This window comes from Canis aureus, chromosome 10, assembly GCF_053574225.1.
Source record: "Canis aureus isolate CA01 chromosome 10, VMU_Caureus_v.1.0, whole genome shotgun sequence".
NCBI classification, from domain to species: domain Eukaryota; kingdom Metazoa; phylum Chordata; class Mammalia; order Carnivora; family Canidae; genus Canis; species Canis aureus.
Window position 1 is genome coordinate 64068552 of NC_135620.1, and position 14444 is coordinate 64082995.

Consider the following 14444-nt stretch of genomic DNA (forward strand, 5'->3'; position numbering starts at 1 on the left):
GAAAGCTGAGAACAGTGAGAAAGCATAGAAAGCTCTCTGACAGGCTCAGCTTTGCAGATCACGATGGGTGAGATGGAAATAAGGACATGTAACCACAGAATCAAATGAGAGAATGCTATAGAGCCGCCTAGAGAATCAACAGAGCACAGACCTAAGGGGATCACCCTTGCCTGGTTTATTCCTTCATCCACTTGTTTAGCAACATTGATTGTCTGGCCTTGCCAGTAACTGAACAAAGACTCTTCCTTCAGTTTGAGCTTGAGCATTAGGTGCTTCAGTCCTTTCTGATTCCTTCTGATCCAGCCCATGCTTATTGTCTTTATTTTTGAGTCATGCATCTATGGTCTCCTTTCCTCTCTGATAGCAAGGCCACTTGAGTTGTGCTTTCCTGAATGAAGTAAATGTCTGTGCCAGTCAATGCACAATTGTCGTTTGTGACCTTCCTGAGGTTTCCTGTTTCCTCCTAATGCATTAGAAGAACAAATCAATAAAGTCTGTGTCCCAGTACCTTGGGTAACTGCCATCTTCATGGTTACATCACTATCCAGGGCGACTGTGGAACACGGTGGGGCTCTTAACCCCAGGAGGAGTGGGAGGACTGGATTGGATGCATCACAGCCTAACATAGAGACAGTGAAATTACTCCTGCCTCCCATGGAGGCACAAAGGCTCCCCAACCACGTGGTGATTTGTATTCAGCAGCAGTCCCATCCCTTGGCACCGGGTAGATGGGGCCCCAGGAGAGAACTAAGGAAGAAGGAAGGGGCTGTTGTCCTTGACAAGGAAACGATTGATGTCTCTGCTTTCTCACCCTCTTTAAATCGAGATGGGGACAAGATTAAAAGTTCAGGCAGGAAGCCAACTGGTGACTTATAACACTGATCAACCAGCCCAGTGCATGAAGAAACCTGTGACCCAACTCTCAAGAAATGAGCTGCCTGAATTTTTTAAATGTTCTCCATTCTTGCCAGAATTTAGACATTAAGACCTTATTATGGCAGCAATAATAATAACAAGCCCTACTTATTGGATATCATATATTCTGTATTATATATTCTGTATGTCTTCTAATTCTCATAATGACAGTAGAAAGTGGGTATAATTATCCCCATTTTGTAGATGAAGAAACTGAAGCTCAGAAAGGTTAAGAAGCTTGATTGGGATGATACAGCTAAGAAGGATAGAATCAGGATTCAAACCTAGGACTGCCTGACTCCAAAGCACTTGATATTCAATTACATCACGTTGGGTGATGCACAATGACATAGTTGGCTTTATTCAAGACAAAGATACAGTTGGGTACAGTCTGAAATGAGTGCAGCTCCTTCTTTAGTTAAGAGTTTTCTAGGATGTATGCATGGATTCCTCTCACAGCTTAAGGACAAGGATAGTGGAGCACATCCTCTCAGGCCTGCAACCCTTCAGACTTTCTTGGTGGGTCCTGCCTCTGGAGTGAGAGACCTCGTGGAGTTATCAGTGTTTTCACAGAAAGAGCAAAGCCAAAAATGGAGCAGGGGTTGGAATCAAGAACAGGCACTGACAAATGGGTCTGATATCAACACCCACCTCTAGTACAAGTAGGGAAAGTAGAGTCAGGTTAAGTCAAGGTCAGGTATCAAATCAATAAGACTAGACATGTCCAGGATGAGAGTGTAAGTGTAATAAAAATAAATTAAAGGTAGATTTGAGATCAGAGATGAGACAGGTGGTAATGAGACAGGTGGTAATGAGACAAGGTAAGGAAACTAGAAAGTAGGCAGTTCTAGAAACATGATAACCTGCATGAATAGTTTATGACCATACAGGTCTTTTCTTTAGGAGGTCCCACACCCAGCTTTGAAGGTAAACCTTGACTTGTCTTAAAGGTATAGTGCTTGAAACATGATATCTGAGCATCCCATCTTCTGTTTTATGGAATGGCTGAGGCTTATTTGTAGGGGAGGCACACCCAGTTAACTCGAATGCTTAGAACACTGTAGTGAAAGGTCAGGCATGCGATCAATCCCCATGAGAGCCAGTTAGGTTAGCTCTGTCTCAGTGTCATATCTCTGCCTTCAGCCTCAGGCAGCTCTCTGGGGGAATAAATGCCATTAATCAGAAGGGGCACCAGGCAAGTTCATGTGGACTGAGCAACAAAAACCCATTCTTTCTCTTGGAAAAGATCTCAAAGCTCATGGTGACTCAGCAGCATGCTCCTTTTATGAGGACAGCACAGACTTTGGGGGTTTATCAAAGAGCATAACCATTTCATTTCTCTCCATAGAAATAACAAACTTAAGATAGAATATTATTTAAGTCATGTTTTTTAACTCATAATATGATTATTTAATGATGTTGGGTTGATCTTTGCACCCCCTTAATTTAATAACTTAGAGTTGCTCTTCTTTCACTCACGTACAAATAATCAGACAAAAACACTTCCCAGATAGGCAGATTATTCTGCATTTCTCAATCAATCTCATTCTGTCTTATTAAATTAAAAAAAGAAGACAAAAAATCTGAGTCTTTTCTGTGCCACCTCGAAGCATGCTTCCTGGGTCTTTTAGGCAAAAGCAAGACCTCTAGGATCTCAAATGAAGTTGTCTTGATTTAATCTGGAGAGATTATATCTTGGGCATTTTCAGTGTTGTCATGTTTTTCTTCTTTGCATTTTGTTCCCCATTGCTTGGTGAAGTGAGCTTCAGCTGGTATTTTATGATTTGAGTGGTTAACTCTTCTGATTCTGAACAAAGGACCATACTTCATTCTGACAATTTGTACCCTCCAGGCTTTCCTCATGAGTGGTTCCTTCCCAACCTCTTTGGAGAGAAATGGCGAAAGTCTATTTATTCAGTACTCCTCATGGGTAAAGGCTCTTCCAACCTATAAATAAAACAAATTTAACTTTTACAAGGTTACTGAATGCCATGGACAGTGGGCTGGCAGGCCCAAGGATTTTCACAAAATAGCCCAGGGCTGTGTGTGAAGAGTCTTTTATTGTGATAAGATTTTAACCAAATACTATTACTACTACTATTACTACCAATAATAATTTCCTGTTTGTTGCAGACTTCCTTACTAAAAAGGAAGAAAGCCAAAATTGACCATACCCTGAGAATATGATGGTTGAAGGATTTATGGTCACTTATTACATTTGAAATTGGGGTAAAATCTCCCAAGAATAAGGACTCTAGTGAAAGCTCTATTTGTACACTGAATGCCATTTCATTGAGTATTTACCTCTTGCCTACTGATAGGTTTAAATTTTTACACCAGGACATTTAAAGTGACATAAGAATAAATAAAATGCTATCCTTGCCCATTAATAGAATTCGCAAATGTAGCTAATCATGGTTTTTAATTTTTGTAATCTTTCCTAAATGTCAGAATATAATTATTACTTTTTTTAGTGTAAAGGATGGAAGGCAAGGTAGTGTGAAATGGAAGGGACATTTGAAATCAGACGGATATGGGTTCAAATTTTTACCCTGGTCCTTACTACCTGAGCAAACTTGGGAGCAATCTACTGAAAAATGAAGAGAGTGATAATTACTTCATGAGGTTCTTGTGAAGAGTATAGGTATCAATACTCCATAGACTGTGCTCAAAGATGCAGTTTCCCTTTCCCTTTCCTATAATAAACTCTTATAATAATGCAGGGGGAATAAAAGTTTAAATTGGGGGGGATTCAGGAAGGGTTATAGGAAGAGATAGCATTTTACCTGGGAATAAGTAGATCCAAGAAATCAGATAAATTCCTTACAAAGAGAAATAAGAATATGGTTAACTCAAGGAGGAAAGTTTCCAGGATCAAAGACCCAGAGTTAGAGGGAATTAGGAAATGGGGAGGAAACAATTTTAGGAAGAAGAATGGCATCGGCGAAGGCTAGTATGAGGTAAAAACTGCATGTATTGATGAAGAAGATAGTCGAAAAAAGTTATAAAATAGATAGAGTAGAAGAAATAAGGAAGAGGAGGGCAAAATAACATTTATCGAGTACCTCTTATATGCCAGGCATTGAACTACCTGCTTTATATACCTTATTTCAATTAACGCTCACAACAATACTGAGATATGGATTATTAGTTCCTCAGCAGACTTAGAGAGTTCCAATTATGTGCTTAACATAATTACATGACATAACATAACATAAGGTTGTACAGATAGTTAAGGACGGGGGAAAAAATTCAAATCTAAGCCTATATTACTCTACATCCTATTCATTCAGTAGGCCTTTCAGGAAAATCAACTTACTGGTTCTTGTAATCATTTAAGCATGAGATAATAAAGGACTGCAATGGGCTAGTAGCCAAAGAGAGAGATTGAGAGAGAGAGAGAAATGGATAGACAAATACATGGAAAAATGAATGGATGGATGGACATATGGGTGGAGACTGGATAAATGGTAGTATCAATACAATAAAGGAACTGGAAAGAATAAAGCATTAAATATAACTTTTGGTGCTAGAACATCTAGTAAAATCTGACAGCATTAATCAAGACCAAATGCAGGAAGAAAGAACAAGTTACTAAAAAAGGGGGAAACATTCAGTGCTGTGACTCAGACTAAAATTCTATGGGAGTTATCTGCTAAAACACTGCTAAATGAGACTCTGCTCCGGGGATGGCCAGGGCTGCATGGACAGATCAGCCACCTTGTCCCACGGGCAAGTGTGCCTGCTGGTGCCAGACAACAGGACCGACTGTCAGCCTGCATGAGGAGACTCGAGCCAAGTCTGTCACAGTACTCACCACCCTGCTCACAGCAGAATGCGGATGGAAATAGTTAATTAGTGAAAAATTAGGAAAATAAATTCTTCAAATGTTCGGCAGGCGAAAGAACAGGTTGTTTCTCTTTCTTTTGAACTCTGTACTGGCGTCGCTTAAAAACAAATCACTCACAGAGCATACTGGCTGAGGATTCTAAGGATGCCCTCCAACTGTAAAATCCTCATTCATGCTTCAGGTCAAGTTCCAGTGTAACCTCTTCTCTGAGACCTTCTCCTCTGTGTGGCCCTGACTGAATCACTTAGCGAAACAGGAATGCTAAGTTTCAGAATTTCCTTCCCTACATTGTTCCAAGTTAGTGTGGGTCATGAGACATTTTGCATGAGTTTCTGATGGTCGAATTGACACAGAATCCATATTCGTTTTGTATCCCAAAGGTCATCACAGGAGCACCAGGAGCTGCTGCAGATCATGCCTGTTGTCACTTATCTGCTGACCTATTGCCATGGAGCAGCAGCCAAACCAGCAGCAACTCCAGTCCCCGCTGGGTCCCCTTTCAGCTTGTCCAATTTCTGAGTCACATATAGGTTTAGCTCCATGAGGAAAGGCATCCCTTCTAGTGGACACTCACATCATTGAAGGTGAAGCTTTGAAGACAATGAGAGCCTGACACAGGTTCCAGATCATCTTGTAATGCTCTAGTTTGTCCCTGCTGCCTTCCACTTCACATCCATCTTCTTTGCCCAATGTCCATTCCATTGACTCCAGGCTCTGCAACCAGTCCCAAAGACAAGGGGTCGGTAAACTATGGCCTACAGGACAAATCTGGCCCGTCTCCTGTTTTTGTAAATAAAGTTTATTGGAACGTAGCCATGCTTATTTGTTTGTGAACTGCTAAGAGCTGCTTCTGTGCTAAATCAGCAGAGTTGACTAGCTGCTATGTAAAGATCTTGCAAAACTTGAAATATTTATGCCTGGCCTTTTATGGAAAACAGTTTGCCAAAGCCTGGCAAAGACCACAGTCATACATAGAATGTTAAACCGATTCTCACAATTGTGTAAGGTCAACCCCCTACGTATAAATACATATATGTAACACACATGTCTGTGTGTGTGCATATCCACCCATAGGAATATACAGACATTCATCAGTTTTGTTTCTCTGATCAAACCTTGGTAATTACACAATCTCTAGTCCAGCTGACACTTGTGAAACAGGAAAGTTGAATGCCTGCCTCTCCTGTGTTGTCACAGTGTTTTGCCATTATAGCTCTTGCCGTGTTGTATCGTAATCGGTTTGTGTCTCTGTCCATGTAGTCTCTTTCATTAAATGATGAAATCTTAGGAGCACGGTTTCTCCAAACACAGTGTTCAATAAAGAATAATTAAGTGAGTGAATAAGTAAGTGAGTATGCAAGTGAGTGAATGAATAAATGCAGAAAAGAACAAATGGATGATGGTTCTCTTCCTCTCGTTTGGTCTCTCTAGCTTTTCTAAATGTGCGTGGTCACATACCAGCCCTCAGAGCCAGAATCTGGCAGACTGATGTTTGATTCTCAGTGTTGGTGCTGACCCAGCCTGCTCAGCACGGTGGGCCATGGAGCTCCTTCCTGGGGGCTGTGTTGTCCTCCATGCCTCATAACTTGACAGGGACCAAGTCCAGTTCTGGGCAAGCAGTGCTCCACTTGACAGTGGTGCCATTGGTGGCAGACAGCCTCACAGTCACTGCCGTGACGATGGCCCTTTGCCATGGCTGCTGTAGGAGAGCTGGCAGGTGCTGGGAGAAGGAGCACTGACTTGTGGAAAGCACCTGGTCTTTGCCAAGCATTTTCATGCTCATGGCCTCAATTGAGTCTTACGATAGCAAAGGACATAGGGGAGAACTCAGTGAGGTTCCTCCATGACCTTGGTCAAGTCACGTTACGGCTTTGTATTTCAGTTCCTCACCTCCTGAGTTCGAAAGTGCTATCATTTTGTGGTTAAGAACTCAGCATCCAATCCATGGCTTTTGACTCCTACTAATGTAGGTTTTGTCTGCCCCCATTTTGCCTCTAAAAAAGAAGCCTATTCAGAGAGGAAAATGAGAAAGGAGTGCATGATAACTTGGGAATTCGCTGTACTGATATTGTTGTAAATAAAAATAAATGTAACTAACACTTACGAAGCACTTATGTGCCAAAATCTCTGCTAAGCATTTCAAATGACTATTAGTTGCTACTGCCTTTAGAAATTGAATTTTGTGGGTAGGAGAGTATCTGCGTGTGTCTGTGTCTTATAAGATTCTCCACATAGCACACACAAGAAAAATCAATTCAAATAGTGTTTAATTTTTGAGGGGGCTACCCTAAGTCATACATGCCATTTCTGCATGTAGATATGCAGAAATATACATAAATATATATCAATATATAATATAGATATCTATGTATTTCAATATATCAGTCTATCATATATGTCTCTGCTATTAATTTTCGATAACAATGATAAAAATCATGCTAAGATTTGCTGAGTACCTACCATGTATCAGGCACATGTATTTCATATATTTCATTGAATCTTGTAACAGCCTTTCATAACGGTTCCCCAATTCTGCTTTGGAAGAAACAGAGGATCAGAAAGCCCAAGTGACTTGCCTGAGGTCACACAGCCAGGCAGTGACAGAGCCTAAATTTGAACTCAACTCTGACTCTGAAGTCAACGCTATTTCTCCTGTGCTCAGCAGCCCCAGTTGCAGTGTATCTGGAAGGAATCGGACTGTCCTGTAGCTACATGAACATATCCATATGCCTCGGTGCTAATCCTAAAAGCAAGGTCTTAGATAGCTTCTTAGTAGGTGGATCTGTGGCTACCACCCACAGCCAGACCTTTCCAGAAGGTGTCAATACTTCTAACACATGAGAAAGACTATGTACTGAGTCAGGGTCAAAGCTGTGAGGGAGTCAACGATCGGCACCCACGTTCTCCAGGTGAGAACACTGAGCCCATAGAAGAGAGTTGTCTGGCTGTTCACACAAAGGTGGAGCCTAAACTAGGTCTCTTTAGCAGGTCATCTTTCTACTCCACGGTCACTGCCTCCCCTGTGCTCCTGTCCTCCTTGGGAAACTGAGTGTGAGCATGTGTGTGTGTGTGTGTGTGAGTGAGAGAGAAGAGAGAGAAGAGAGAGAGTGCGGGCAGAGAGGAGACTCAGTTGAGGAAGGAAGGCAGGAAGACTAGTATCTTTTTTAAGCCAGATAAAGCCTTTTAAATGGCAAGAAAGAAAGGCAACATCTTCATGATGGTTTCCCATCCTGGATTGGAGCAGACGCAGGCCTTTGAGCGCTTTTCTGAGGCTCTCTGCCACCGCTTTGCAAACCCTAGAATTGAGAAACACAGTTAATGAATGCCCTGGTGCTTTGGAGGTAGCAAAGACAAAGCAATTGTGTCACGGTGAGCTGGAGCTGGGGCCGCCACCTCGTTTCCTTTCCCATGGGAAATGGGAGCGTCATGAGCCTTGGGGAGCTTCTGTGATCCTGTGTGTCCGTCTCTCTGCCCCTCTCTTCCAAATGCATTTAGAATCTAATGATTCTTCTCCTGGCATGAATTGAAGTGATCCCTCTCCACACCCCCCACTCCAATCGGCAAGGATTCGTCAGTGTGAACCCTGCAAAAGGTAGGCAGTAAGAGCATATGGAAAAGGAAAAATCCAGGGTGCTCCAGATTCTCACCCTCCAATATAATAAATAACGTGTGAGATGGGGCTGGGGGTGGGCAGGGAAAAGATGCATCATTCACTTTCATTGAGGTCACACTGCCCTTCTCTGCTCTTTTCAGAGAAAAGCTTTTTTTTTTTTTTTTTTTTTTTTTTTTAATACATGCACGCCACACTCACTCACACGTGCATGCTCCCTGCAAGAAGCCAACAAAGCATTTTGGTCATCTATAGGCCCCTCAGCTTCTTCAAAGTTGAGTAAGATTAAAAAAGCCTGACATCTCCGAGATTCCTCAGCAACGGTTTATGTACCTGCATAGGCAGATGAACAAGAGACTGGGGGAGGCATTAAAACACATGTACGTGTATGATGGATAGGAGAGAGAGAGAGAGAGAGAGAGAGAGAGAGAGAGGAACAGAGCAAGAATATGATACAGATCAATGTCTCCCCATATTGGGGGAGTCTTTTTGTTTTAGGCCACAGTGGTAGTGCATTGGAAGGGTTCTGGAATTTCAGAACACAAAGTAGCAGTTTTAAATAATGAGAGAAGATTCCACATGGAACGCTCATCTGGCTGTGGCAGCCTGTGACTGAATGAGAGAAAAGTGCCCTAGAAGCTATTCATTACGAATTCACTGGAAGCTCTCAAACGAGGCTGGCAGAAGCTGAAATTGAAGTGGTCTCTGACCTAATTTTCTTCTGCATGAAACATCTGCATCAAGGCTCTCTTTGATGTATTCCACTTGGCTCTGTCTACGGGATTGTATCACATGGCCTCCGTGTTGCCTCCTTATTGAAAGACATTTCCAGCCTGTGCAAGGTAATGCGATGTTACTGTTACCCAAGCTAATCACTCAATGTGCTCCTAAAATAGAAACAATAGCAGTTCAGAGACAATGTTGTCTGCTGGCTGTTCTGCAGCCTGGGCTCCTGGTTTTCCAACTTAGATCTGTGGCATTCGCCTCATGTAATTCCAAAACAAAGGAGAGGGAGAAGACAGGCAAAGCCATGCAAGATAATGTTGAAGGACCAGCAGCTTTATGTGTGAGAAGCTCCATCTTATTTGGTCCTTCAAACCATTGACTAGGATTGGGGGGACCGTTTACAACCACGCAGAGCCCTACTGAAAGACATCTGCCTTGAGAAAGGAAGGATCTCTTGATGTGGGTGTTGCATTTATTCTAAATTCAGATTGACACCCTCAAGTCAGATTGAGAGAGAGAGAGAGAGAGAGATGGGTGTGCACTGAATGTTGAGTGTTTTGTGATTCTTTAGTGATCTATGAACTACCTTTAAAAATTGCCTTTCCCCTCTTAAGTTCTCCCAAGCTAGGTAGCATGCAGGAGCAAATTTTAAAAGGCAATAATGATAATAATCTTTTTTTTTTTTAAACAACTGTAATGAGCATCTTCTTTATCCTGGCTGAATAGCTCTTGCCTTTCTCCATAAAGGTTTGCTGCACAGACTTCGTTAATGGTGTGCTACTGTCCCCCACCATCCCAGCATTATGTGAATAACGGTGGTGTCTTTGTGTCCCACCCCCTGAAGAAGAAACCTTTGAAATTCTAAATGACTGTGCTGCAGGTTTTAATGTCTGCTTCTAAGAAAGAATTGAGAAATGCTCACTCACCGAGCAAGATGCAGCACGCCTTTGAAAAGCCTTTCTGCCTGAGTCCTCTGTCCCACGAATTTAGATGAATATACATTCTTGTAGATGCCCCCTAGTTCTCTTTATGCCAGAAAGAATTACAGATGTGATCAACAGCCTCCTTTTGCCCAAATATTGATACCTGCCCTCCCCCCCCCTTCTAGTGTTTCTGCATCAAACAAAGCAATACAATTAGAAGAATTTGGGAGCCCACAGAATCTGAGGTCAGGTTCTCTGCTGGGGAGGGCACAGTGGGAAAGAGTCAGATATGTGGGGGCACACTGTCCTACCTATTAAGGAGATTTCTGTAGAGCCCATTTGTGTTGGGGCCACAAGGCAGGCATCTTTGTTGATCTGATCCTCCAGAGTTAAAGCAGATATCCTCCTCTGCCAGGAAGCCTTCCCTCATTGCCCTCACTGTACTGAGGCCTTGCAAGTGTGCAACCCGCCTGAGCGACCGGGTTCTCCACTGTTGAAGCACTTAGAACTCTGTATTATCTGTCTCCTCTCCCAGGCTGTGACGTCTTGAGGGCAGGCACCATGTCTTGTCTTTGTAGCCACGAAGTCCACCACATGTAGGCTCACTGCAGTTGAGACTTTCCAGCTTTTAGCATGGAAAGTCTGGGGTCCTGGGAATCTCCTCATCCCTGGGAAAACGACTAGGTACACAGTATGTGCTCAATAAGTGTGTTAAAAGCATCAATAAGAACAATGTTATATCACCTTTGTTTTGTAAATAGTAAACTCCAGGGTTAGTATTGATCGCCCACAGTACTGATTAGTATTCATTACCCACAGTATCTCTCTGCTAGAAGGTGAAAATGTCAACACAGCCTAACTCTCCCAGTTGTCATGCCCACCTAACAAGCAGCAGACCTGCCAAATCCTGCAGCCACAGAGTCAGAGTTCTGGACTATGAAGGGAACCTGATGCCGTCGGGTGCTAAATGTTATTCTGTGCTCGGGCTTCCTCAAGGGTCTTATTGACAAACAGGAGACATCTCTTACAGAGACATGAGTTGTCATAAGGTGTGGAGAGAGAAAGAGGCGTGGAGAGACGGAAAGTTCAAGGGGAAAAGAAGAGGGAGGAGGGAAAGACAAAGCTCCAAATTGCTGGTGCTCAGCTTTCATGGAGATCCAAGGATTATCAGGACCTGCAAGGCCGTGTGTGATCTGGTCCAGACTCCCTTTCTAATTTCATCCCCAATGACTGCTTCTTCACTTACCCCATTCCAGCCAGAGAGGCCTCCCTGCTCTTTCTCAAACACACACATGTGACCTCTTGGACATTGTAGTAAGTACTCCCCTACTTGGAATGTTCTTCCCCTAGATATCCCAGCCTCCTTCATCTCCATCCAGGCCCTTGTTCAGAGATCTTACCTTACCACCCAGGGTAAGTGAACACCTCTCTCCTCATCTCTGCTCATCCTCTGTCCCTGCTTTAATGGTCTGCACAGTCCTTACCACCTCCAGATACACTGTATATTTGTTCATTGTCTATCTAGAACGGTATTATCTAATAGAACTTTCTGTGACAATGATGAACTCTACATCTGTATCCTCCAGTGTGCTAGCCAGAAGTCACAGGTAGCAATTGAAGGACTTCAAATGTGAGTATTTGAGTACTTGAATTTTGCTGGTGAAATTGATGAACTAAATTTTAGATTTTTTACACTCGTATTAATTTCATTTCAATTCAAATAGCCACATGTGGATAGTGGCTACCAGTGAGGTTCCAGAAAAGTCCTTGAGAGCAAGAATTATTTTCTCGGTTGTTTCCTGTCATATGTGCCAGTTCCCAGAGCAATGGAAGGCACATGGGGGGGACTTGAATAAATGTTTTTAAAATAAATTAAAAGTCTGGACACGAAACAGCCATCTCTGATTAAGGAATAGCCTAACAAGCCAGGCTAATTCTAAATCTGATTTATCCCAGGTCAGGGTTCAAAATGACAACATGCCTGAGAAGACCCTTCAGATGCAGAAGTTGTCACAGGGGCTTCCTCTGGTCAAAATATTACCTCCCTCCCCCACCTCAGTTTCTTTATCTATTGAATTGGGAGGATTTGCCTCTTGGTATTTAGATCGGTCCCTGAATAGGTGCTCAATACACTGAGTTCTCCAGTGACACGAAAAGCGTATGTGTAAGCATATGGCTATATGTAGAAAAGCACTTTGAAGAATGCTAATTTGTGATGCTCTTGCCAGTGATTACTATTTTAGAGGAGGGGGATGATTTATTTTCATTACAAAATGAGTCTTTGCCTAACCAAAAAATTCCGCAACAGAATTTTCTGAAAATAGCTAACTCCTTGATGCTTTTTAAGTAAGGATAATACGTGAAAAACCCAGGGGCCATGCAATTTATTGTACAAAGCAGATTCACCTGTATTTTCAAGAATGCTCTAGGATATTCCTTTGACTTAGTTACCTTCTCATAACATATTTTTTCTAGAACTTTGCTTTAATTTAGTGGCAATCATGGAAGGGTCTGGCATTCATTCCTTCTCCTGGTTTCAGCAAGTTTTTATTAAATCCCAAATGTGCCAACCGCTCTTCTTGACACTGGGAATATACTTTCACAAAATGAAAAAATTGAATAAGGTAATGCATATGAAGCTTTTAAAATAGTACCTGACACACTAAATAACCAATGACAGCTGTTGTTGTTGTTGTTGTTGTTGTTGCTATCATTGTATAGAACTTGGAGTCCTGTGGGGCAAGGAGACAAGAAACAACGGAACACATATATGACCAGAACTATCTCCAGTGTAAAGTGCTATAGCAAATATAAAGTAGGGTATAGCCTGTGACCTCAAGGACAGCACCTGAGGCTTCATCCCAGAGTGGCCCACTGTCCAGCTATTAGGAAGTAGGATTTCCGATCTTGCTTACAGAGGTAATAAGATCCTGCTTCTGGAATATTGTTGAGTCTGCCTCAAGTGGCTTATGAAAAGTGTGGTCAGACCACTTAAAAAGACAGAGAATTATTATTTCATCTCCTTGATTGATTTTTTTTTCCTACTGGCCAATTAATACTGTTTAGTAAATGTCTGTAGATATGGCCCAAAAAAACACTCCAGCAGAGGAAGTGATGGAGTTTCTGGGGCAGGGGCTACTTCACATTAGGTAGTCAGTGAACACTCCTGCTAGGAGGGGAGGGAACAGTCCATGAATGCCAAGGAGGAACCAGATCCAAAGATCTAGGGGCACAGAGTGAATTCTAGTTAGTAGACATTGATTGAAAACTGCTTGGAGCAAATATAATACTGGGGCAATGGAAAGACAAGAAGGAGGGTAAGACAAGTGTCTCCCTTCAAGGACTTTACAGTTTGTAGGGGGTTTGAAATGTAGCCACTAAAGCAGAGAATGGAGAAAGCTGTTGGAGAAAATCTAAAAGAACTGAGTTGGAATGAAGAAAGGATCCCACTTCATCTCACTCGGCTGCCTCCTCTTTTTCATCTAGCTCCCCCATCTCCCTTCCCCCTCCAACACCACCAGCATTCACCCGAGCTTCCCTGAGGACAATAGAGAAGCAGCCCTTGATGAGGCTGGGGGGATTCTCCTGTCTGCCTCCCAGCCCACATTTACCTCGCTTTGACTTTGCTCGATGGAAAATAAATCACAGCCACTCCATTCCCAGTCACCGTCCCCAGGGAGCTGAGCCCTCACCTCCTCCCTGGAGCCTGCCTGCAACATGGGGTTGTCAGGTACAAAGAGAAAACCTTCAGAGACCCACACCCCATTTGGAGAGTGAGGAGGGTCAATGGGAATAATTGCTAGCCGTTGAATGTGAGCGGCTGTAGAGGGATTGGAAGGAAAAGGTTTCAGGAAGGAAAGAAAGAAAAGGAGGGAGAAAAGCCCTGGCCCCCTCCACTGCCCCCCCTCCCCGAACCTCCATAGTCTGTGCACAGAGAACTGCATGGTGGTCTGGGTCCTTGTAGAACATTTGTGTGCCGGACAATAGCACAGCCTGGCTTCAGATCATCAGCTGCTGTTTTCTGGTTAGCTCTCCCTTTATGTGACTGCACAATGCAAGCCTTCAGTCACAGTGACTCTTGAGGAATACATCTGGTTTTTTCTTTCAGACGCTCTGAAAAGGTCAGCCTGTTCGTTTCTTAGACGCGAGACACCACATATTTTTTTTTTTTCTCCCCCTGAACTGGAAAGACAGACCTACACCTTTTCTTGCCTCCTGGTACATAATTAGACATGGTGCGGCTCTAGAAGCCAGCCAGCCAGCCCATCCTCTGCACTCGTTCAGAGCCTCCTGGGCTGCTCACAAGCTCTGAAGGGTCCTCCTTCCCTAGCCCCACACCCTGGGGTTCTCCACTTGCTGTTTTGTTAATTATGACGATGATCCCCCACCCTCCTACTCGCTTCACTCCCCCAGTACAGTC

At 43.0% G+C, this 14444-nt stretch overlaps 2 long non-coding RNA genes across 4 annotated transcripts in view; one reads left to right on the forward strand and one right to left on the reverse strand.

Moving 5' to 3' along the window:
• Positions 1-2339: 2339 nt before the first annotated feature.
• On the reverse strand, positions 2340-14237 carry LOC144322594 (uncharacterized). 2 transcript variants are annotated; one of them, XR_013388243.1, is made up of 7 exons: positions 13940-14237; positions 13636-13734; positions 12679-12756; positions 10336-10704; positions 10028-10126; positions 7226-7297; positions 2340-2862 (listed from the first exon to the last, which is right to left on the reverse strand). It is a non-coding gene; the product is annotated as an uncharacterized LOC144322594 (long non-coding RNA). The 2 variants fall into 2 exon arrangements; XR_013388244.1 differs by lacking the exons at positions 7226-7297; positions 10028-10126 and having other exon boundaries at positions 13940-14233.
• Positions 8953-14444, forward strand: part of LOC144322597 (uncharacterized) — a 144301-nt gene continuing 138809 nt past the window's right edge. For both annotated transcript variants that reach the window (XR_013388246.1, XR_013388245.1), the window contains exon 1: positions 8953-9217. This is a non-coding gene — a long non-coding RNA (uncharacterized LOC144322597). The remainder of the gene's footprint in view (positions 9218-14444) is intronic.